At 46.6% G+C, this 22,476-nt stretch overlaps 2 non-coding genes across 2 annotated transcripts; both read right to left on the bottom strand.

Annotated features, from left to right (window-relative positions):
• Positions 1 to 12,138: 12,138 nt before the first annotated feature.
• LOC137500644 (5S ribosomal RNA) lies at positions 12,139 to 12,257 on the bottom strand. The gene has a single exon (XR_011018152.1). It is a non-coding gene; the product is annotated as a 5S ribosomal RNA (ribosomal RNA).
• A 9,311-nt stretch (positions 12,258 to 21,568) lies between these two features.
• LOC137500643 (5S ribosomal RNA) lies at positions 21,569 to 21,687 on the bottom strand. The gene has a single exon (XR_011018151.1). It is a non-coding gene; the product is annotated as a 5S ribosomal RNA (ribosomal RNA).
• Between the last annotated feature and the right edge of the window lie 789 nt (positions 21,688 to 22,476).

Genomic DNA, 22,476 nt, shown 5'->3' with positions numbered 1-22,476 from the left:
GGGCCTGGTTCACATTGTTACTCCAAGTTAATTTTCTATCTAAATGAAGGCCGAGATATTTGACAACACGGGCCCATGGGAGGACCGTGTTGCCAATTCTAAGATGGTCAAGTCTAGGTATTCTCCAGGTGAACGGGATTGCCTGAGTTTTGTCGGCATTTATTTTAACTTTATTAATTTTGCACCAGTCCCTAAAACAATTTATCCAGGACTGCAGCAGCCGAATGGCATCACATCGCCGTCGTTTCGAAGTGTAGACGGCTATGTCATCGGCGTACTGCTGTATCTCTACTCCCGGAACTATAGGTAGGTCGTTTACATATAGGCCGTACAATGTAGGGGACAGCGTTCCACCCTGTGGTACTCCTGCCTGCAGAGACCGAGGGGTGGATTTTTCTCCATCACAGGACACGTAAAATTTTCTATTATATAGGTAGGAGTGAATAATTTTGACTAGGTATGGGGGAACATGATATTTACCTATTAATTTTGAAATAAGATTGTCATGCCAAACCGTATCGAATGCTTTTTCAATATCGAAAAATACAGCAGGGACTGTACGGCGTAAATTAAACGACCTAGTAGCATACTGAGCAAGACGCAGCACTGCAAGAGGAGCGCTACGTCTTGACCGGAATCCGAACTGTTCCGGTCTCATTATGCTATGTCGCAGAAGGTGACCATTGAGTCTATTGAGAATAAGTCTCTCGAAGATTTTAGATAAGTGCGATAACAGGCTAATAGGACGATAATTTTGCGGGAATAATTTGTCCTTTCCAGGCTTGGGAAGAACAACTATTTTGGCTGTTTTCCAAAGCTTAGGAAAGTACCCCGTGGTAAAACAGGCCGAAAAGATGGATGCCAAAAACAGTACTGCTTTATAGGGCAGGAATTTAATTTCTTTGTTGGATAGCCTGTCATCGCCAGGAGACTTATTCTCCTTAAGGCCCTTGATAATTTTGCGGACCTCTGCAGGCGTCACTTTTTCGATGTCATTGTCTGGAGTCCATTGTCTTATGAAAGTTGAGACCTTTCTTCGTGCGGCACGAGTCCGTAGTTCGTCATTGTCATCGTTAATATCGTCATGTGTCACACATTGATTCTCAATAGAATCAGCAAAGGCCTCAGCTTTATCGTAAGGGGAGAATACCAGGCCCCTAGTGCCGTGAATAGCTCGGCTAGGTTCCCGGGTTCGAGTCAGACAGCGGGTGGTTTTCCAGAAATTGCGGTCTGGCTCGTGTTCTGTAAGGGAGCGGCAGAATTCTTCCCATTTTTCAATCTTGCGCTCCAACAATCGTTTGCGGACTTCCCGGGCGAGTTCGTGGTATTCCGCCCGGTCAGCAGGGTCACGGTACAATTGCCATCTTTTCCTATATCTATTCTTAATATAGATCAAATCCTTGAGGAGATCTGGTGTACCATTATCGTCCCGATGGCTCGTGTTGGTATTAATATTATTATTATTATTATTATTATTATTATTATTATTATTATTATTATTATTATTATAATTTGGATTGTTATTATTATTATTATTATTATTAATATTGGGATGGCAACCAGGGCCAGTCGCGTTCCCGCCATGATGAGCGGGAGTACGAATGCCATTGTTGCGCATCCCATTGTTGTTGTCATGGGCCGAAATGGAATTTCGTGCAGCATTTAGAGCATATTTCCGAGCATTCCCCATCTTATTATAGAGATGTTGAATAGCCCGGTCAATATCCTCCCTGCTGCGAGGTTCGAAAGGCTGTAAATTTTTGTTAACGTGCCATCGGAACTTATGGAAATTCATAGGAATACGGTCAACAATGGGAGATGGCGCCTGTGGGCGGGACCAAGCAAGATTGAAAATAATGGGATCATGGTCAGAATTTAGTACATTTGGGACCGAAAAAGTAATGCTGGGTGCATAATATTTAGATATCGCAATGTCAATAACATCTGGACGTCCGCGAGCCGGATAAATAGTGGGCTCAGTCGGACCATGAACTTTAATATTACTATCCCTTACAAAACGTTGTAGTATTCTCCCCTTAGGGTTTGTCACTCGTGAATTCCAGTCAGGATGCTTGGAATTGATGTCACCACAGATGATAGATGAAACGTTCCCATTGTTATTTAATAATGTTTCAATTTCCAAGGTATGAAGGGGAGCATTAGGAGATAAATAAGCCGCAATAAGCCTGTAATGGAAGTTACCATGGTGGAGTTCAATACCAAGAGATTCAATTACACCCTGAGGGAGGGGGTCAATGAGGTGGTGAGTAAGGCTAGACTTAATCAGCACCGCCACGCCCCCCGCCTCAGCGTGAAGCCGGTCTTTACGGTACATAGTGAAATTTTTAATTTTGAAAATGTGAGGGGGTTTGAGCCACGTTTCACCTAGCAGCATGATGTCAATATTGTAATCAGAAATAAACGACTCGAGTTCATATTTCTGATTAACAATACTCTGACAGTTCCAAGCACAGACTGTCAAGTCCATTGTCAGAATAAATCAAAGATTTAAGGTTCTGAGAAGTACTGCAATGCAGCACCTATCAGAACGGTAATCTTGTCAAATGTATTCTGACACTGTTTCAGTTTAGAAGTGGTGTCTTTTAATATCGGCATTAGTTTCGAAAAATTTATCTGCCTGCAGATGTCAAGTATATCCTTAAGGCCTGACAGGTCAGACCCCAAGGAGGATGATGAGGGGGTGGGCTCGGTAGGTGGGGGGGTAGCACCGGTCACTGCATTAGCAAAGGTAATATTCGGATTTATTTCCTTTGCTATGAGAGTACGTTTTTTCTGGGCTTTTTCGTACTCTCTGGCTATTTTTGCCTCCATGATATTTCTGAAGAGCGAGCATCCCCTCCAGGAGGCAGGATGCTCACCCTTACAGTTAGCGCACTTGGCCTTAGCTTCGGGGGTTAAGGGACAAGCTGCGGTGGGATGGTTATCACCACATTTAACGCATCTTACAGGCATATGGCAGTAGTTGGCGGTGTGACCCCACCGTTGGCATTTAAAACACTGAGAGGGACCCTCTCTTCCCTGATAGGCCTCAATGGTAACCCTCGTACCACACAAATATTTCAGAGAGTAGATAGTCTCTGAAAATTTTGTCTTAGGGAGGGTCACGCTCATGACGCTCAGCGGTATCTGTGTGTTCGACACAGGGTCTTTTCTGGTGAACTGGTAGATATCACGGGGTTCGTAGCTGAGCGCCATGAGCTCGTCTCGAACCCAGTCAACACCCACAGATGGTACAATATTCCTAATAATTACTTTAAGTAGCCTATTGCTAGGCAGCTGGTGCGTATAGTGAGCACTACTAGAATCCTCAAAATATTTCTTCATTAGGAGGTAATCCTCCTCATTTTCAGCATGAAACTTTATGGAGTCTCTCTGATTTATCGCCCGTATTTCCCCAGTGCATTTAGTTTTAAGGTAGTTAAAATGACGCTGATAGTTTGCCTTGTCGTACACAACAATAGGCGGAACAGAGATTTTCCTAGGGGCAGAAACCTCCATGGTCTCACTCACAGCCCCACCAGGGTTCGAGCCCTCTTCGATCCCAGCCTGAGCATTTTCAGGCAGGGATTGGGAGGAAATAGGCTGGGACTCAGACACGTTTCCTGGGCTCGTCTGAGTAGGAATAAAAGCAGCACTATCTGTATTACCACTGGTGGGCAAAGACTCAAGCACTTGAAAACTATTTCGTAGTGGTAGCGGAGCAGCTGTATTCTTAGTCTTTCGCTGCTTAGAGCGTCTCAATTGAGCTTCGGCTACCTTACGTTTAGCATTTGAAAAGAGCTTAAAAGCAGGAGCATCTTTACCATGAGGAATGGTATGCGACTTACAGGTTTCGTTGATGACAGCCTGGAGCAAGGATGGATCAACATCAGGTAACACGTGGATCTTGGATTCGGGAAGAGGCGGCCACTGATTAAGGGAAGCACAAGACGAAGACGCGCTGGACGGAAGGGAGCTAATATTTCCCCCGCCTCCCGGCGGGGCAAACGCCATGATTAAAGAAAGTCACAGGAGTAAAGGATAGAAGGCACACAGCAAGGCGAAGAACACACACACAGTCGGACAACAATGCACTAAGCAACAATGTACTACAGTCCCCACGCTTCCACCAAACACCACGGAGATAACAGAAACACAACCGTCACGTATGAGGCTTTGGAAGGGAATATAAATTTTGCGGGCCCCTTGCAATTCTTTTTAAGACCGAGAGGGCTGCATGCGACTAGCCAATGAGCGCAAGCTTACTGCAGCCTTATTGGTTGGCTCGTAACGTTGAGCAACCTTGCAGGCTACAAAACTGGTGCGCAGAGTGATTCGGTATCATTTTCGAAGTAGAGCAGCAGAGCATCATGTCAGGACGAGGAAAGGGAGGAAAAGTTAAGGGCAAGTCCAAGAGTCGCTCCAGCCGTGCAGGCCTGCAGTTCCCTGTCGGCCGTATCCACCGTCTCCTCCGCAAGGGAAACTACGCTGAGCGAGTGGGTGCTGGGGCTCCTGTGTACCTGGCCGCAGTCATGGAATACCTGGCAGCTGAAGTTCTTGAGTTGGCGGGCAATGCAGCCCGTGACAACAAGAAGACCAGGATCATCCCTCGTCACTTACAGTTGGCCATCCGTAACGACGAGGAGTTGAACAAGTTGCTGTCCGGAGTGACCATTGCCCAGGGTGGTGTTCTGCCCAACATCCAGGCAGTGCTCCTGCCTAAGAAGACTGAGAAGAAGGCTTAAGTTCCTGTTCTCGGTCAGGGCGTTGGCTCACCGGAAAAATATAAATAAACGGCCCTTTTCAGGGCCACCAACACCTTAAGATAAGAGCTGTTTGTCTATCATGCTGGTATAGCTATCTTACAGAAGTATGGAAAAATCCTGAAGTGATAGAGCAGTTCAGACAACTCTCCTAATAATAATGATAATAATAACAATAATGAGACACTGCAAATATGAGGGCATCTGTAACATTAGCCAGGAGAGCACAAGAATAGCCTTACCTTTGAGGTTATTTATTTAAGGGGGAAATGAGTGAAGTAGCTCCAGGCCCCTCTTAATATTTAATTTTCAGAAGGGAAGGAAGAAGGAAGTACATTATAGATTTCATTTCATTAATGCTGTATAATTCTGTTCTTGACTGCTGGATACTACCGACCTATGCATGTAAGAACACACACTTAACTAGAGAGGAAAGGATACTTAAAGTAGTATATTTACAATACTTTGTGTATCAGATGTGCACGGCAAGGAAGATAATGTTTGTTTTCTCTTGTTAGCATTAAAATGTAGACATCATAACTGATAATGAGGGCTTTTTTTTCCGTGCAGGTTTCGGGGAGATGACTGTTTTGAGAGGGAGAATAGCGCAAGCTACGTTAGAGGAGTACTGTAAGTGGGACTCTGTGCTCTTTTGAGAGGTAAGTGGTGGCCCTGAAAAGGGCCGTTTTTTAAATACTGCATGCTCACAAACGGGAGCACGCTCGGAGGAGACTTAACCACCGAAACCGTACAGGGTGCGTCCCTGCCTCTTGAGAGCATAGACGACATCCATGGCGGTCACAGTCTTCCTCTTGGCGTGCTCGGTGTAGGTGACGGCATCCCGGATAACGTTCTCCAGGAATACCTTGAGCACGCCACGGGTCTCCTCGTAGATAAGTCCCGAAATACGCTTGACTCCACCTCTGCGAGCGAGACGTCTGATGGCAGGCTTAGTGATGCCCTGGATGTTGTCTCGGAGCACCTTCCTGTGACGCTTGGCGCCTCCTTTGCCGAGTCCCTTGCCTCCCTTGCCTCGTCCGGTCATGATAGATCAGTAGAGCTGCGAGTTCAGAGCTAGAATGCGGCTGGCACTCGCGACCCCTCGCTTTTGTTGAAAGTGCCTGGCCCCGGTGACGTCAGCACCGCCCGGCCAATGGGAGTGCAGCTGCTACCGAGGGTGGGGGAAGCGAAGCAATAAAACAGCCGGGCAGCAAGCCCCCGCACCATTCTTCCTGGGACGAGTCGACAGTGAGCACGTGATGGCCCGTACTAAGCAGACTGCACGTAAATCTACCGGAGGCAAGGCCCCGCGCAAGCAACTGGCCACCAAGGCTGCCCGTAAGAGCGCGCCTGCCACCGGAGGAGTGAAGAAGCCTCATCGTTACAGGCCCGGCACCGTGGCCCTGCGTGAGATCAGGCGCTACCAGAAGAGCACTGAGCTTCTGATCCGCAAGCTGCCCTTCCAGCGGCTGGTGAGAGAGATAGCTCAGGACTTCAAGACCGACCTGCGCTTCCAGAGCTCGGCTGTCATGGCCTTGCAGGAGGCCAGTGAGGCCTACCTGGTGGGTCTTTTTGAAGACACCAACTTGTGTGCCATCCACGCCAAGCGTGTCACCATCATGCCTAAGGACATCCAGCTCGCCCGCCGCATCCGTGGCGAACGTGCCTAAGTCCGGTGCTTGTCTTATGGCTGGAGCTTTACCAAACGGCCCTTTTCAGGGCCACCAAAATTTCCTAGAAGAGTAGTTATTGTCTCTCTGGTCTAGGATAGAAGGAAAACGAAAAGAAAAAAAAAAAGCTAGTGGTTCCTCTAGGTTCAAGGAAAAATCTAAGAGTAACAGAAAATAATAATAATAATAATAATAATAATAATAATAATAATAATAATAATAATCTTGAGTACTGAGTACAATAATTCATTAATTAATATCTAGGAGGTGATAGTTATAATAATAATAATAATAATAATAATAATAATAATAATAATAATAATAATAACAACAACAACAGCAACAGCAAAAGTGCAGTAAGTAAGGATAAAGAAAAATGTAGTCAAGTACAATAATAATGAAATTCGAAGAGTGAGTCGCCCCGCAATGAGACAAACTAGCCTGTTTAGGAGGCAGAGATAGGAGAGGCCAGGGTTCCAGCCTTGGACAGTGACTGACATAATATGCTCTCTTGGGGAATAAAATTGATGGCCCTGATAAGGGCCGTTTTTCCTCTGCTCTTACGAGAGCAAGAGGTGCGTGTAGAAGGAAGCAAGAACACGAAATGTCCTCACTTCCTTTTTGCTGGAGCCTTTTTAGGCGAGGCCTTGGGCTTAGCGGCCTTTTTAGGCTTAGGTGCCTTAGGCTTCTTAGTGGGCACCTTGGCGGCCTTCTTAGCCTTGGAAGGAGCCTTCTGCTTGGGTTTGGGAGCAGGAGCGGCCTTCTTCTTCTCAGCAGGCTTTTTGGAAATGGCTTTCTTGGCTGCAGCCTTGGCTCCACCAGCCTTCTTCGCCTTGGGGATGCGCTTCTCCTTGGGGGCAGCGGACCGCTTGACAGGGGCTGCGCTGGCCTTCTCCGGCTTGGCAGCCGAAGCGAGCTTGAAGGAACCTGAAGCTCCCTTCCCCTTGGTCTGGACCAGCTCTCCGGAAGCCACGGCAGATTTCAGGTACTTCTTGATGAAAGGGGCCAGCTTCTCAGAGTCCACCTTGTAGTTGGCAGAGATGTACTTCTTGATAGCCTGCAGAGAAGATCCACCTCGTTCCTTTAGGCTCTTGATGGCACTGCCCACCATCTCGGAGGTTTTCGGATGGGCAGGCTTGGTGCGAGGTTTCTTCGATGCAGAAGCCTTGCTCTTCTTGGGCGACGCCTGGGCCGGAGCCGAGGCGGGTGCAGATGCTGCCGATGCTGTTGCTGTGTCAGCCATGGTCACGATCAGAATGTGTTCGCGCTCTCCCCTGGTTATCTGAGTGTATCAGGCTACTCGGACCGCGCAGGAAACAGCAGTGGCTGGCTGTCGGGTGGGTTGCGCGGCGACAAGTTGGGGACGTGCTTCCTAGCTCCTTTCTCGTGCTCCCTGCGTCTTTAAGGGGTGGGTTACAATCAGGGTTCGGTTAGGAAGGGATAGTCAAAGGTTTGACGCTGCTCCTCAGGTGGCAGAAGTACTCGTCACCTTGCTTCGGGCGTCCTGATGGAGGTGCGTTCGATGGGCAGCATTTCACCAGCCGCCTCTCCATGCCGACGTTTAGGGGCGGCCGTCGTCGTCGCGACGCCCCCGGGAGTGACCCCCTCTTACCTGAAGGAAGCCCAATCCTTCCTCTAGCAATGGAGCTGAACGGCCATCCTCAGGCTCTAACCCCTTCCGAGTGAGAGCAAAGGCAAGTCAGCCTTTAGGTAGTTTTCCACAGAGTGAAGCAGACCTGCTGTAATCTGCCTCTTGTAGCTTTGCTTGAAAGGACCTACAGGATAAAGGACATAAGTTAGAAGCTAGCCTCCATGACTCGTTCGACTCCTGCTTTCCTGCAGGTAGCGCCAATCTCGTAAAGTCCTAGCCTTTAGGCCTCTATTTATAAGGCTCTCAACTCTGTACAGTCTCTCACATCCAGCAGCTTTCAGCCCCTGTCGGGGGTCGAAAGCTCAGGTTGGGAAAAGGGACAGCCTGCCCAAGGGAACCTCTAGATGTTTCTTAGGGCATAATTAAATTTCCAGTTCGCTACAGAGCCTGTACCGCCTCAGGAGAGGCTTCACCCCTCGCCTGCTGGATGGAGGCATTGTGAGTCGTATCTTACTGCCTCCAGTGGGCTGCGAAGGCAGGATTGAGAACACCGTGACGGAGGAAGGGGCAGTCAGTCCAGACTCTTCAAAGAACAGATTTCCTGTACCAGGAGATGATAAGTCTGTCAGTTTGATAGACCTGGCAACATCCCTTACCTTCGGTCAAATTTCTTTAGGATGAGAGACCCTTTGAGACAGCAACTCAGCAGATTTATTGGATGGATGGAAGGAAGGAAGGAAGGAAGGAAAGAAGGAAGGAAGGAAGGAAGGAAGGAAGGAAGGAAGGAAGGAAGGACCATGGTTTCCCAACAAACTTCTCTGCAAGACATTGCCACAACTTACAAGGAAAAAATGTAAAGGTTTGAGGTGCTGCAACACTCATACAGCTAACATCTCACTTAAATGGTCCTGAAAGAAAGAAAGAAAGAAAGAAAGAAAGAAAGAAAGAAAGAAAGAAAGAAAGGAAAATAATAATAATAATAATAATAATAATAATAATAATAATAATAATAATAATAATAATAATAATAATAAGAAGAAGAAGAAGAAGAAGAAGAAGAAGAAGAAGAAGAAGAAGAAGAAGAAGAAGAAGAAGTTGTGTTTAATGACCCTTCAATAGGAGTTTATTTTTTGAGAGAAGCTCTTGTTTTTACCTTGAATATGTATACTCTGAACGAGGTGAAGCAGAATTTGAAGCCAACTGATCGCGCCGAGACTCGATCTTGCTACCCACCTTCATCATACAGAGTAGCGTATGATGATGATGATGATGATGATGATGATGATGATGATGATGATGGTAGTAATAACTGTATCCAAAATTCAGGTAACATCAGTTTTTACTCGCAAAATGGTTTCATGATTTCTTTGGCTAAGAGAACCATGCGGTAACCCTAACCTCGAAAATGAATTGTCGCTCTCGATTTATAAGATGCCCTTTCTTTCTTCGGCCTAGTCGCTATCTAGTCGGCAGTCGTTTGAAATCGTGCAGGTTTCTGCATGGTTCGACGTGCGTATCCTACTAGCAGTTGAAGTCAGCGTGAAATTAAGTACAGTACAGTAACTATGTGTAAGATCTCCTTCACTTGGTGAGACAAGTTGTAGGGCCAAATAAAGGTACAGAGAGCAGAGAGAGCATAACATAACATAGAGCTAAATATGCACTGTACTTGGGTTGATGGTGTATTATACTGAACGCCCTCTTCCCCCCCCCCCCTGCCATTACATGTATGAACATTTTTTTGTACATAAGCAACGATCAGCTGTTTTACCGACACCTTGTAATCTAAGAAAGAAAGAAAGAAAGAAAGAAAGAAAGAAAGAAAGAAAGTAAGTATAGGGGTACCTAACCACTCCTGAAAACTACTTTCATTGAAGGTTGTACTAGGCCAAACTCTAGAGACCTCTTACTAAATGGTACCATACTACAGGGCAGGTGTAAAAAATAGTTAATGAAACCGTATAATGAAAGGTACAGACTTAAGAGCAAGTGGCGTACTGGCTTATTATCCCTCCCTTCCAGGACCCTTCTTGCAACCACTAACCACCACCTACACCCCTGCCCAAGCAGTATTCGAGCATCGGGCTGGGTGATGTGGTCGCCTTAGAAGTTTGTGCTAGACAATACCCCAAAGAAAGCAGTTGGTTTAAGACAGGCAATAAAGTTTTAAGTTTTACTCCTCTTCCCTCAAATATGAAGAGAGGTACACCATAATGAGGGGTACTAAGCCATTTAAATTCATGACAGAGACCTGATGATTCTTAGCCCTGCTGATCTAGGGTGACACTTGATATAACCAGGCCAGACCCAGTACCTGAATATTTTTAGGTTATCCAAGCCAAACCTGGGTTATATATTGCCCAAAATATGTAGCATCTACCCTGTAATTAGAAGATGCAGCTGTGACTTCACGACTGGTGATGATATAACGGTGCACAATTGAGCATGTTAGGTATTAGTAGATCCACGATCAGCCCTAGCCGTGTCTGATGCAGAAATCCTAACCTGACTTGGGAAGAACGGTAACTTATTTCTTTCTTTCTTTCTTTCTTTCTTTCTTTCTTTCTTTCTTTCTTTCTTTCTTTCTTTCCTTGAACGCTAGCCTGTAGTAGTAAGGCAAGAGGCAGTGATCAGGTGGTCAGCAAATGGACACATTATTGCTTGAGTTCGAAATTGTCCACTGCCTTAAGTAATAGTCGTATTAGTAGCAGTAATGGTGGTGGTGGTACTACTAGTAAGGTTATGTTCACTATTATCTTACGCCTTTCGTAGATGCCGAGGTGCCGGAAGTTTGTCCCGCAGGAGTTCTTTTTATGCGCCCATATCTACAGACCATCGAAATATCACGCGAGTGAGCCGGTGTCGAACCTGTCAAGTAGGGCTCAGAATGGTCTAATTTTAATTCTAGGACGGTAACAGTAACTATCCGGAGTTCCGATTCGTTCTACTCAATTTATCACTTGCCAAAAGATCGGTCAGCTGACGTACAAACAACAAAAACGAGTGCTTTCCTCCCTTCACCTAACCTAAAACGTCACGACTCTTTGAACTAACCCTTGTCGTCAAAAGGTTACCTTCTCAGTCTTATTTGAAGGGCGTCTCGTCTTTGATAGAAATGAAAGAGTTTTACAAGTTCCTAGGCTTCAAAACTACGTTACATCGCAACACACGCACTTCGAAGATAGCGGGCTGTGTGTAGGCCACTGTACTGCACTGGTGCCCTACCGTTCGTAAGGAAGCCCGGGAGAGACACGAGCGTACTACAAACTTGTAACTTATTGCCGAACCGTGTCGTAATTTGAATAGCTACTTACCTGGAAGAACATAAAAGGAAATTGTTCGACTCTTTGAGGGGCTGCTAAATGCCGCGGTCGGTTGCTAGGACATGGCTTTCATTGTAATCACGACAGTGTCGATGACGTTGCATGGAAACCACCTTCCTCGCGATTTTCAAGGTGGGCGGGGAGTTTGGAAGCCTCGTTCCGCCCTTTAATAATCTTAATATTGGGAGAAATAGGACGTAGAATGATGTTATGTGCCATAAGAGGCCTGCAGGATAAGCTACACTAACCTAAAAGAATAAGAACAGCAAGTTTAGACATAGGGACGTACGATAGGAGGTACGAAAGTTAAAATCCTGGCACGAGTAATTGGAAGCGGTGCTAGGCTCAGCAAGGGTCCCCTAGGTCGACACACACACACACACACACACACACACACACACACACACACACACACACACACACACACACACACACACACACACACACACACAGAGAGAGAGAGAGAGAGAGAGAGAGAGAGAGAGACACGAATAATAATAATAATAATAATAATAATAATAATAATAATAATAATAATAATAATAATAATAATAATAATAATAATAATAATGATGTCGCCGCCGCCAGGTTAGGCCGGTCACCTAGGAGGAAATGCAATACTACGCTAAGCTTCGTTCCTGTATAGCCACACGGGGTCGAAGAGCAGCAAAAGGTCTAGCTAGTTTCAGACGTAACAAAAAACGTGATTTAAGCAATTTCTGCTGGCCTGAGGCAAAAGTTGAAAGTAAGTTGTCGTACTGGGACTGGGAAACTTGGTAAAAAGGGAATTGAGCCAACGGCACGTGGTGTTCCCAAGCGGTCACCCATCCAAGTACTGACCACGCCCAATGTTGCTTAACTGCGGTGATCGGACGAGAACCGGTGTATTCAACATGGTATGGCCGTTGGCGAGAGAACGGAGCTTGAAACGTCCATACGAACCGCAAAGCGAGTTTCCTGGAGGTCTTTGTGGCGCGGGGGCGTTGGCAATGGTGCAGGGGTGTGCTCGGAGGTCGCCGTCGCGGAGCGGGCGCGGGTGGTTGTCGCGCTCCGCGGCGAAACGTAACCTAACTCGACTTAACCCCACTTCTCGTAACCTAACCCCAAAAAAACGCGCGCGCTGGCGCGCGCGCGCACACACACACGGGAAGTGTCTAGGGTTGTAATAATAATAATAATAATAATAATAATAATAATAATAATAATAATAATAATAATAATAATAATAATAATAATAATAATTACTGAAGGTGGTTGTGAAGGGGCCGGCGCTGTAGCGCAGGGGCAGCGTGCCTGCCTCGTAGCTGGGGGGCCCGGGTTCAATTCCCGGCCAGGCAAAGGAATTTTACCTCGTTCTAATGGCTGCTTTGAGGTCCACTCAGCCTGCTTGCTTAGGGGCTGTAGTGCCATGGGGGTTGGTCTGGTTTTCATTGTAAAGGACAAAGCAGGAGGATTTTTAGCAATAAGGTAATGCAGTAGTAGTAGTAGTAGTAGTAGTAGTTCTTCCCTCGTTAGCTTATGATTTGAATGTTTTGCACTGTCTTTCGATGTATATGAAGTAGGACAGATAGATAAAATCAGAGTGGAGTTGATAACAAGGCTAACAGATGCTGCTCTTTTTTTTAAAGGTGTGGTGGCCCTGAAAAGGGCCGTTTGTTAAGAATGCAGCAAGGCAGAAAACCTGGCACCTTACTTGGAGCTGGTGTATTTGGTAACTGCCTTGGTACCCTCACTGACGGCGTGCTTGGCCAGCTCACCGGGCAACAGGAGGCGGACGGCAGTCTGGATCTCCCGACTGGTGATGGTGGAGCGCTTGTTGTAGTGGGCCAGACGGGAAGCCTCAGCGGCGATGCGCTCGAAGATGTCGTTGACAAAGCTGTTCATGATGCTCATCGCCTTGCTGGAGATGCCAGTATCAGGATGTACCTGTTTAAGCACCTTGTAGATGTAGATGGCATAGCTTTCCTTCCTCTTGCGCTTCTTCTTCTTGTCTCCCTTGGAGATGTTCTTCTGGGCCTTGCCGGCTTTCTTGGCTGCCTTTCCGCTTGTCTTGGGTGGCATGGTTGTCTCGGATGTCTCCTAGAAAGTAAATTTTGCGGGCCCCTTGCAATTCTTTTTAAGACCGAGAGGGCTGCATGCGACTAGCCAATGAGCGCAAGCTTACTGCAGCCTTATTGGTTGGCTCGTAACGTTGAGCAACCTTGCAGGCTACAAAACTGGTGCGCAGAGTGATTCGGTATCATTTTCGAAGTAGAGCAGCAGAGCATCATGTCAGGACGAGGAAAGGGAGGAAAAGTTAAGGGCAAGTCCAAGAGTCGCTCCAGCCGTGCAGGCCTGCAGTTCCCTGTCGGCCGTATCCACCGTCTCCTCCGCAAGGGAAACTACGCTGAGCGAGTGGGTGCTGGGGCTCCTGTGTACCTGGCCGCAGTCATGGAATACCTGGCAGCTGAAGTTCTTGAGTTGGCGGGCAATGCAGCCCGTGACAACAAGAAGACCAGGATCATCCCTCGTCACTTACAGTTGGCCATCCGTAACGACGAGGAGTTGAACAAGTTGCTGTCCGGAGTGACCATTGCCCAGGGTGGTGTTCTGCCCAACATCCAGGCAGTGCTCCTGCCTAAGAAGACTGAGAAGAAGGCTTAAGTTCCTGTTCTCGGTCAGGGCGTTGGCTCACCGGAAAAATATAAATAAACGGCCCTTTTCAGGGCCACCAACACCTTAAGATAAGAGCTGTTTGTCTATCATGCTGGTATAGCTATCTTACAGAAGTATGGAAAAATCCTGAAGTGATAGAGCAGTTCAGACAACTCTCCTAATAATAATGATAATAATAACAATAATGAGACACTGCAAATATGAGGGCATCTGTAACATTAGCCAGGAGAGCACAAGAATAGCCTTACCTTTGAGGTTATTTATTTAAGGGGGAAATGAGTGAAGTAGCTCCAGGCCCCTCTTAATATTTAATTTTCAGAAGGGAAGGAAGAAGGAAGTACATTATAGATTTCATTTCATTAATGCTGTATAATTCTGTTCTTGACTGCTGGATACTACCGACCTATGCATGTAAGAACACACACTTAACTAGAGAGGAAAGGATACTTAAAGTAGTATATTTACAATACTTTGTGTATCAGATGTGCACGGCAAGGAAGATAATGTTTGTTTTCTCTTGTTAGCATTAAAATGTAGACATCATAACTGATAATGAGGGCTTTTTTTTCCGTGCAGGTTTCGGGGAGATGACTGTTTTGAGAGGGAGAATAGCGCAAGCTACGTTAGAGGAGTACTGTAAGTGGGACTCTGTGCTCTTTTGAGAGGTAAGTGGTGGCCCTGAAAAGGGCCGTTTTTTAAATACTGCATGCTCACAAACGGGAGCACGCTCGGAGGAGACTTAACCACCGAAACCGTACAGGGTGCGTCCCTGCCTCTTGAGAGCATAGACGACATCCATGGCGGTCACAGTCTTCCTCTTGGCGTGCTCGGTGTAGGTGACGGCATCCCGGATAACGTTCTCCAGGAATACCTTGAGCACGCCACGGGTCTCCTCGTAGATAAGTCCCGAAATACGCTTGACTCCACCTCTGCGAGCGAGACGTCTGATGGCAGGCTTAGTGATGCCCTGGATGTTGTCTCGGAGCACCTTCCTGTGACGCTTGGCGCCTCCTTTGCCGAGTCCCTTGCCTCCCTTGCCTCGTCCGGTCATGATAGATCAGTAGAGCTGCGAGTTCAGAGCTAGAATGCGGCTGGCACTCGCGACCCCTCGCTTTTGTTGAAAGTGCCTGGCCCCGGTGACGTCAGCACCGCCCGGCCAATGGGAGTGCAGCTGCTACCGAGGGTGGGGGAAGCGAAGCAATAAAACAGCCGGGCAGCAAGCCCCCGCACCATTCTTCCTGGGACGAGTCGACAGTGAGCACGTGATGGCCCGTACTAAGCAGACTGCACGTAAATCTACCGGAGGCAAGGCCCCGCGCAAGCAACTGGCCACCAAGGCTGCCCGTAAGAGCGCGCCTGCCACCGGAGGAGTGAAGAAGCCTCATCGTTACAGGCCCGGCACCGTGGCCCTGCGTGAGATCAGGCGCTACCAGAAGAGCACTGAGCTTCTGATCCGCAAGCTGCCCTTCCAGCGGCTGGTGAGAGAGATAGCTCAGGACTTCAAGACCGACCTGCGCTTCCAGAGCTCGGCTGTCATGGCCTTGCAGGAGGCCAGTGAGGCCTACCTGGTGGGTCTTTTTGAAGACACCAACTTGTGTGCCATCCACGCCAAGCGTGTCACCATCATGCCTAAGGACATCCAGCTCGCCCGCCGCATCCGTGGCGAACGTGCCTAAGTCCGGTGCTTGTCTTATGGCTGGAGCTTTACCAAACGGCCCTTTTCAGGGCCACCAAAATTTCCTAGAAGAGTAGTTATTGTCTCTCTGGTCTAGGATAGAAGGAAAACGAAAAGAAAAAAAAAAAGCTAGTGGTTCCTCTAGGTTCAAGGAAAAATCTAAGAGTAACAGAAAATAATAATAATAATAATAATAATAATAATAATAATAATAATAATAATAATCTTGAGTACTGAGTACAATAATTCATTAATTAATATCTAGGAGGTGATAGTTATAATAATAATAATAATAATAATAATAATAATAATAATAATAATAACAACAACAACAGCAACAGCAAAAGTGCAGTAAGTAAGGATAAAGAAAAATGTAGTCAAGTACAATAATAATGAAATTCGAAGAGTGAGTCGCCCCGCAATGAGACAAACTAGCCTGTTTAGGAGGCAGAGATAGGAGAGGCCAGGGTTCCAGCCTTGGACAGTGACTGACATAATATGCTCTCTTGGGGAATAAAATTGATGGCCCTGATAAGGGCCGTTTTTCCTCTGCTCTTACGAGAGCAAGAGGTGCGTGTAGAAGGAAGCAAGAACACGAAATGTCCTCACTTCCTTTTTGCTGGAGCCTTTTTAGGCGAGGCCTTGGGCTTAGCGGCCTTTTTAGGCTTAGGTGCCTTAGGCTTCTTAGTGGGCACCTTGGCGGCCTTCTTAGCCTTGGAAGGAGCCTTCTGCTTGGGTTTGGGAGCAGGAGCGGCCTTCTTCTTCTCAGCAGGCTTTTTGGAAATGGCTTTCTTGGCTGCAGCCTTGGCTCCACCAGCCTTCTTCGCCTTGGGGATGCGCTTCTCCTTGGGGGCAGCGGACCGCTTGACAGGGGCTGCGCTGGCCTTCTCCGGCTTGGCAGCCGAAGCGAGCTTGAAGGAACCTGAAGCTCCCTTCCCCTTGGTCTGGACCAGCTCTCCGGAAGCCACGGCAGATTTCAGGTACTTCTTGATGAAAGGGGCCAGCTTCTCAGAGTCCACCTTGTAGTTGGCAGAGATGTACTTCTTGATAGCCTGCAGAGAAGATCCACCTCGTTCCTTTAGGCTCTTGATGGCACTGCCCACCATCTCGGAGGTTTTCGGATGGGCAGGCTTGGTGCGAGGTTTCTTCGATGCAGAAGCCTTGCTCTTCTTGGGCGACGCCTGGGCCGGAGCCGAGGCGGGTGCAGATGCTGCCGATGCTGTTGCTGTGTCAGCCATGGTCACGATCAGAATGTGTTCGCGCTCTCCCCTGGTTATCTGAGTGTATCAGGCTACTCGGACCGCGCAGGAAACAGCAGTGGCTGGCTGTCGGGTGGGTTGCGCGGCGACAAGTTGGGGACGTGCTTCCTAGCTCCTTTCTCGTGCTCCCTGCGTCTTTAAGGGGTGGGTTACAATCAGGGTTCGGTTAGGAAGGGATAGTCAAAGGTTTGACGCTGCTCCTCAGGTGGCAGAAGTACTCGTCACCTTGCTTCGGGCGTCCTGATGGAGGTGCGTTCGATGGGCAGCATTTCACCAGCCGCCTCTCCATGCCGACGTTTAGGGGCGGCCGTCGTCGTCGCGACGCCCCCGGGAGTGACCCCCTCTTACCTGAAGGAAGCCCAATCCTTCCTCTAGCAATGGAGCTGAACGGCCATCCTCAGGCTCTAACCCCTTCCGAGTGAGAGCAAAGGCAAGTCAGCCTTTAGGTAGTTTTCCACAGAGTGAAGCAGACCTGCTGTAATCTGCCTCTTGTAGCTTTGCTTGAAAGGACCTACAGGATAAAGGACATAAGTTAGAAGCTAGCCTCCATGACTCGTTCGACTCCTGCTTTCCTGCAGGTAGCGCCAATCTCGTAAAGTCCTAGCCTTTAGGCCTCTATTTATAAGGCTCTCAACTCTGTACAGTCTCTCACATCCAGCAGCTTTCAGCCCCTGTCGGGGGTCGAAAGCTCAGGTTGGGAAAAGGGACAGCCTGCCCAAGGGAACCTCTAGATGTTTCTTAGGGCATAATTAAATTTCCAGTTCGCTACAGAGCCTGTACCGCCTCAGGAGAGGCTTCACCCCTCGCCTGCTGGATGGAGGCATTGTGAGTCGTATCTTACTGCCTCCAGTGGGCTGCGAAGGCAGGATTGAGAACACCGTGACGGAGGAAGGGGCAGTCAGTCCAGACTCTTCAAAGAACAGATTTCCTGTACCAGGAGATGATAAGTCTGTCAGTTTGATAGACCTGGCAACATCCCTTACCTTCGGTCAAATTTCTTTAGGATGAGAGACCCTTTGAGACAGCAACTCAGCAGATTTATTGGATGGATGGAAGGAAGGAAGGAAGGAAGGAAAGAAGGAAGGAAGGAAGGAAGGAAGGAAGGAAGGAAGGAAGGAAGGACCATGGTTTCCCAACAAACTTCTCTGCAAGACATTGCCACAACTTACAAGGAAAAAATGTAAAGGTTTGAGGTGCTGCAACACTCATACAGCTAACATCTCACTTAAATGGTCCTGAAAGAAAGAAAGAAAGAAAGAAAGAAAGAAAGAAAGAAAGAAAGAAAGAAAGGAAAATAATAATAATAATAATAATAATAATAATAATAATAATAATAATAATAATAATAATAATAAGAAGAAGAAGAAGAAGAAGAAGAAGAAGAAGAAGAAGAAGAAGAAGAAGAAGAAGTTGTGTTTAATGACCCTTCAATAGGAGTTTATTTTTTGAGAGAAGCTCTTGTTTTTACCTTGAATATGTATACTCTGAACGAGGTGAAGCAGAATTTGAAGCCAACTGATCGCGCCGAGACTCGATCTTGCTACCCACCTTCATCATACAGAGTAGCGTATGATGATGATGATGATGATGATGATGATGATGATGATGATGATGGTAGTAATAACTGTATCCAAAATTCAGGTAACATCAGTTTTTACTCGCAAAATGGTTTCATGATTTCTTTGGCTAAGAGAACCATGCGGTAACCCTAACCTCGAAAATGAATTGTCGCTCTCGATTTATAAGATGCCCTTTCTTTCTTCGGCCTAGTCGCTATCTAGTCGGCAGTCGTTTGAAATCGTGCAGGTTTCTGCATGGTTCGACGTGCGTATCCTACTAGCAGTTGAAGTCAGCGTGAAATTAAGTACAGTACAGTAACTATGTGTAAGATCTCCTTCACTTGGTGAGACAAGTTGTAGGGCCAAATAAAGGTACAGAGAGCAGAGAGAGCATAACATAACATAGAGCTAAATATGCACTGTACTTGGGTTGATGGTGTATTATACTGAACGCCCTCTTCCCCCCCCCCCCCTGCCATTACATCTTTACTGAATGATTCTGCACAACGTTCCCTGCTGTTAATATTAATCCCCTACTGGGTTTTAGCTTAACGGTATCACTCGGTAATCATCATCATCATGACAGCCTCTGTCCTTCATGCTAAAAATCAGCTGCAGAGAAAAGGACCCTTTGTGTTCTTGCCATTATTATTATTATTATTATTATTATTATTATTATTATTATTATTATTATCATTATCATTTACCTCAGCGAATGAAAGCCCATGTATGAACATTTTTTTGTACATAAGCAACGATCAGCTGTTTTACCGACACCTTGTAATCTAAGAAAGAAAGAAAGAAAGAAAGAAAGAAAGAAAGAAAGAAAGTAAGTATAGGGGTACCTAACCACTCCTGAAAACTACTTTCATTGAAGGTTGTACTAGGCCAAACTCTAGAGACCTCTTACTAAATGGTACCATACTACAGGGCAGGTGTAAAAAATAGTTAATGAAACCGTATAATGAAAGGTACAGACTTAAGAGCAAGTGGCGTACTGGCTTATTATCCCTCCCTTCCAGGACCCTTCTTGCAACCACTAACCACCACCTACACCCCTGCCCAAGCAGTATTCGAGCATCGGGCTGGGTGATGTGGTCGCCTTAGAAGTTTGTGCTAGACAATACCCCAAAGAAAGCAGTTGGTTTAAGACAGGCAATAAAGTTTTAAGTTTTACTCCTCTTCCCTCAAATATGAAGAGAGGTACACCATAATGAGGGGTACTAAGCCATTTAAATTCATGACAGAGACCTGATGATTCTTAGCCCTGCTGATCTAGGGTGACACTTGATATAACCAGGCCAGACCCAGTACCTGAATATTTTTAGGTTATCCAAGCCAAACCTGGGTTATATATTGCCCAAAATATGTAGCATCTACCCTGTAATTAGAAGATGCAGCTGTGACTTCACGACTGGTGATGATATAACGGTGCACAATTGAGCATGTTAGGTATTAGTAGATCCACGATCAGCCCTAGCCGTGTCTGATGCAGAAATCCTAACCTGACTTGGGAAGAACGGTAACTTATTTCTTTCTTTCTTTCTTTCTTTCTTTCTTTCTTTCTTTCTTTCTTTCTTTCTTTCCTTGAACGCTAGCCTGTAGTAGTAAGGCAAGAGGCAGTGATCAGGTGGTCAGCAAATGGACACATTATTGCTTGAGTTCGAAATTGTCCACTGCCTTAAGTAATAGTCGTATTAGTAGCAGTAATGGTGGTGGTGGTACTACTAGTAAGGTTATGTTCACTATTATCTTACGCCTTTCGTAGATGCCGAGGTGCCGGAAGTTTGTCCCGCAGGAGTTCTTTTTATGCGCCCATATCTACAGACCATCGAAATATCACGCGAGTGAGCCGGTGTCGAACCTGTCAAGTAGGGCTCAGAATGGTCTAATTTTAATTCTAGGACGGTAACAGTAACTATCCGGAGTTCCGATTCGTTCTACTCAATTTATCACTTGCCAAAAGATCGGTCAGCTGACGTACAAACAACAAAAACGAGTGCTTTCCTCCCTTCACCTAACCTAAAACGTCACGACTCTTTGAACTAACCCTTGTCGTCAAAAGGTTACCTTCTCAGTCTTATTTGAAGGGCGTCTCGTCTTTGATAGAAATGAAAGAGTTTTACAAGTTCCTAGGCTTCAAAACTACGTTACATCGCAACACACGCACTTCGAAGATAGCGGGCTGTGTGTAGGCCACTGTACTGCACTGGTGCCCTACCGTTCGTAAGGAAGCCCGGGAGAGACACGAGCGTACTACAAACTTGTAACTTATTGCCGAACCGTGTCGTAATTTGAATAGCTACTTACCTGGAAGAACATAAAAGGAAATTGTTCGACTCTTTGAGGGGCTGCTAAATGCCGCGGTCGGTTGCTAGGACATGGCTTTCATTGTAATCACGACAGTGTCGATGACGTTGCATGGAAACCACCTTCCTCGCGATTTTCAAGGTGGGCGGGGAGTTTGGAAGCCTCGTTCCGCCCTTTAATAATCTTAATATTGGGAGAAATAGGACGTAGAATGATGTTATGTGCCATAAGAGGCCTGCAGGATAAGCTACACTAACCTAAAAGAATAAGAACAGCAAGTTTAGACATAGGGACGTACGATAGGAGGTACGAAAGTTAAAATCCTGGCACGAGTAATTGGAAGCGGTGCTAGGCTCAGCAAGGGTCCCCTAGGTCGACACACACACACACACACACACACACACACACACACACACACACACACACACACACACACACACACACAGAGAGAGAGAGAGAGAGAGAGAGAGAGAGAGAGACACGAATAATAATAATAATAATAATAATAATAATAATAATAATAATAATAATAATAATAATAATGATGTCGCCGCCGCCAGGTTAGGCCGGTCACCTAGGAGGAAATGCAATACTACGCTAAGCTTCGTTCCTGTATAGCCACACGGGGTCGAAGAGCAGCAAAAGGTCTAGCTAGTTTCAGACGTAACAAAAAACGTGATTTAAGCAATTTCTGCTGGCCTGAGGCAAAAGTTGAAAGTAAGTTGTCGTACTGGGACTGGGAAACTTGGTAAAAAGGGAATTGAGCCAACGGCACGTGGTGTTCCCAAGCGGTCACCCATCCAAGTACTGACCACGCCCAATGTTGCTTAACTGCGGTGATCGGACGAGAACCGGTGTATTCAACATGGTATGGCCGTTGGCGAGAGAACGGAGCTTGAAACGTCCATACGAACCGCAAAGCGAGTTTCCTGGAGGTCTTTGTGGCGCGGGGGCGTTGGCAATGGTGCAGGGGTGTGCTCGGAGGTCGCCGTCGCGGAGCGGGCGCGGGTGGTTGTCGCGCTCCGCGGCGAAACGTAACCTAACTCGACTTAACCCCACTTCTCGTAACCTAACCCCAAAAAAACGCGCGCGCTGGCGCGCGCGCGCACACACACACGGGAAGTGTCTAGGGTTGTAATAATAATAATAATAATAATAATAATAATAATAATAATAATAATAATAATAATAATAATAATAATAATTACTGAAGGTGGTTGTGAAGGGGCCGGCGCTGTAGCGCAGGGGCAGCGTGCCTGCCTCGTAGCTGGGGGGCCCGGGTTCAATTCCCGGCCAGGCAAAGGAATTTTACCTCGTTCTAATGGCTGCTTTGAGGTCCACTCAGCCTGCTTGCTTAGGGGCTGTAGTGCCATGGGGGTTGGTCTGGTTTTCATTGTAAAGGACAAAGCAGGAGGATTTTTAGCAATAAGGTAATGCAGTAGTAGTAGTAGTAGTAGTAGTAGTTCTTCCCTCGTTAGCTTATGATTTGAATGTTTTGCACTGTCTTTCGATGTATATGAAGTAGGACAGATAGATAAAATCAGAGTGGAGTTGATAACAAGGCTAACAGATGCTGCTCTTTTTTTTAAAGGTGTGGTGGCCCTGAAAAGGGCCGTTTGTTAAGAATGCAGCAAGGCAGAAAACCTGGCACCTTACTTGGAGCTGGTGTAT

The sequence above is a fragment of the Anabrus simplex genome, chromosome 4 (genome assembly GCF_040414725.1).
Source record: "Anabrus simplex isolate iqAnaSimp1 chromosome 4, ASM4041472v1, whole genome shotgun sequence".
Taxonomy (NCBI): Eukaryota; Metazoa; Arthropoda; class Insecta; order Orthoptera; family Tettigoniidae; genus Anabrus; species Anabrus simplex.
This window is presented reverse-complemented; position numbering and strand designations above follow the sequence as displayed.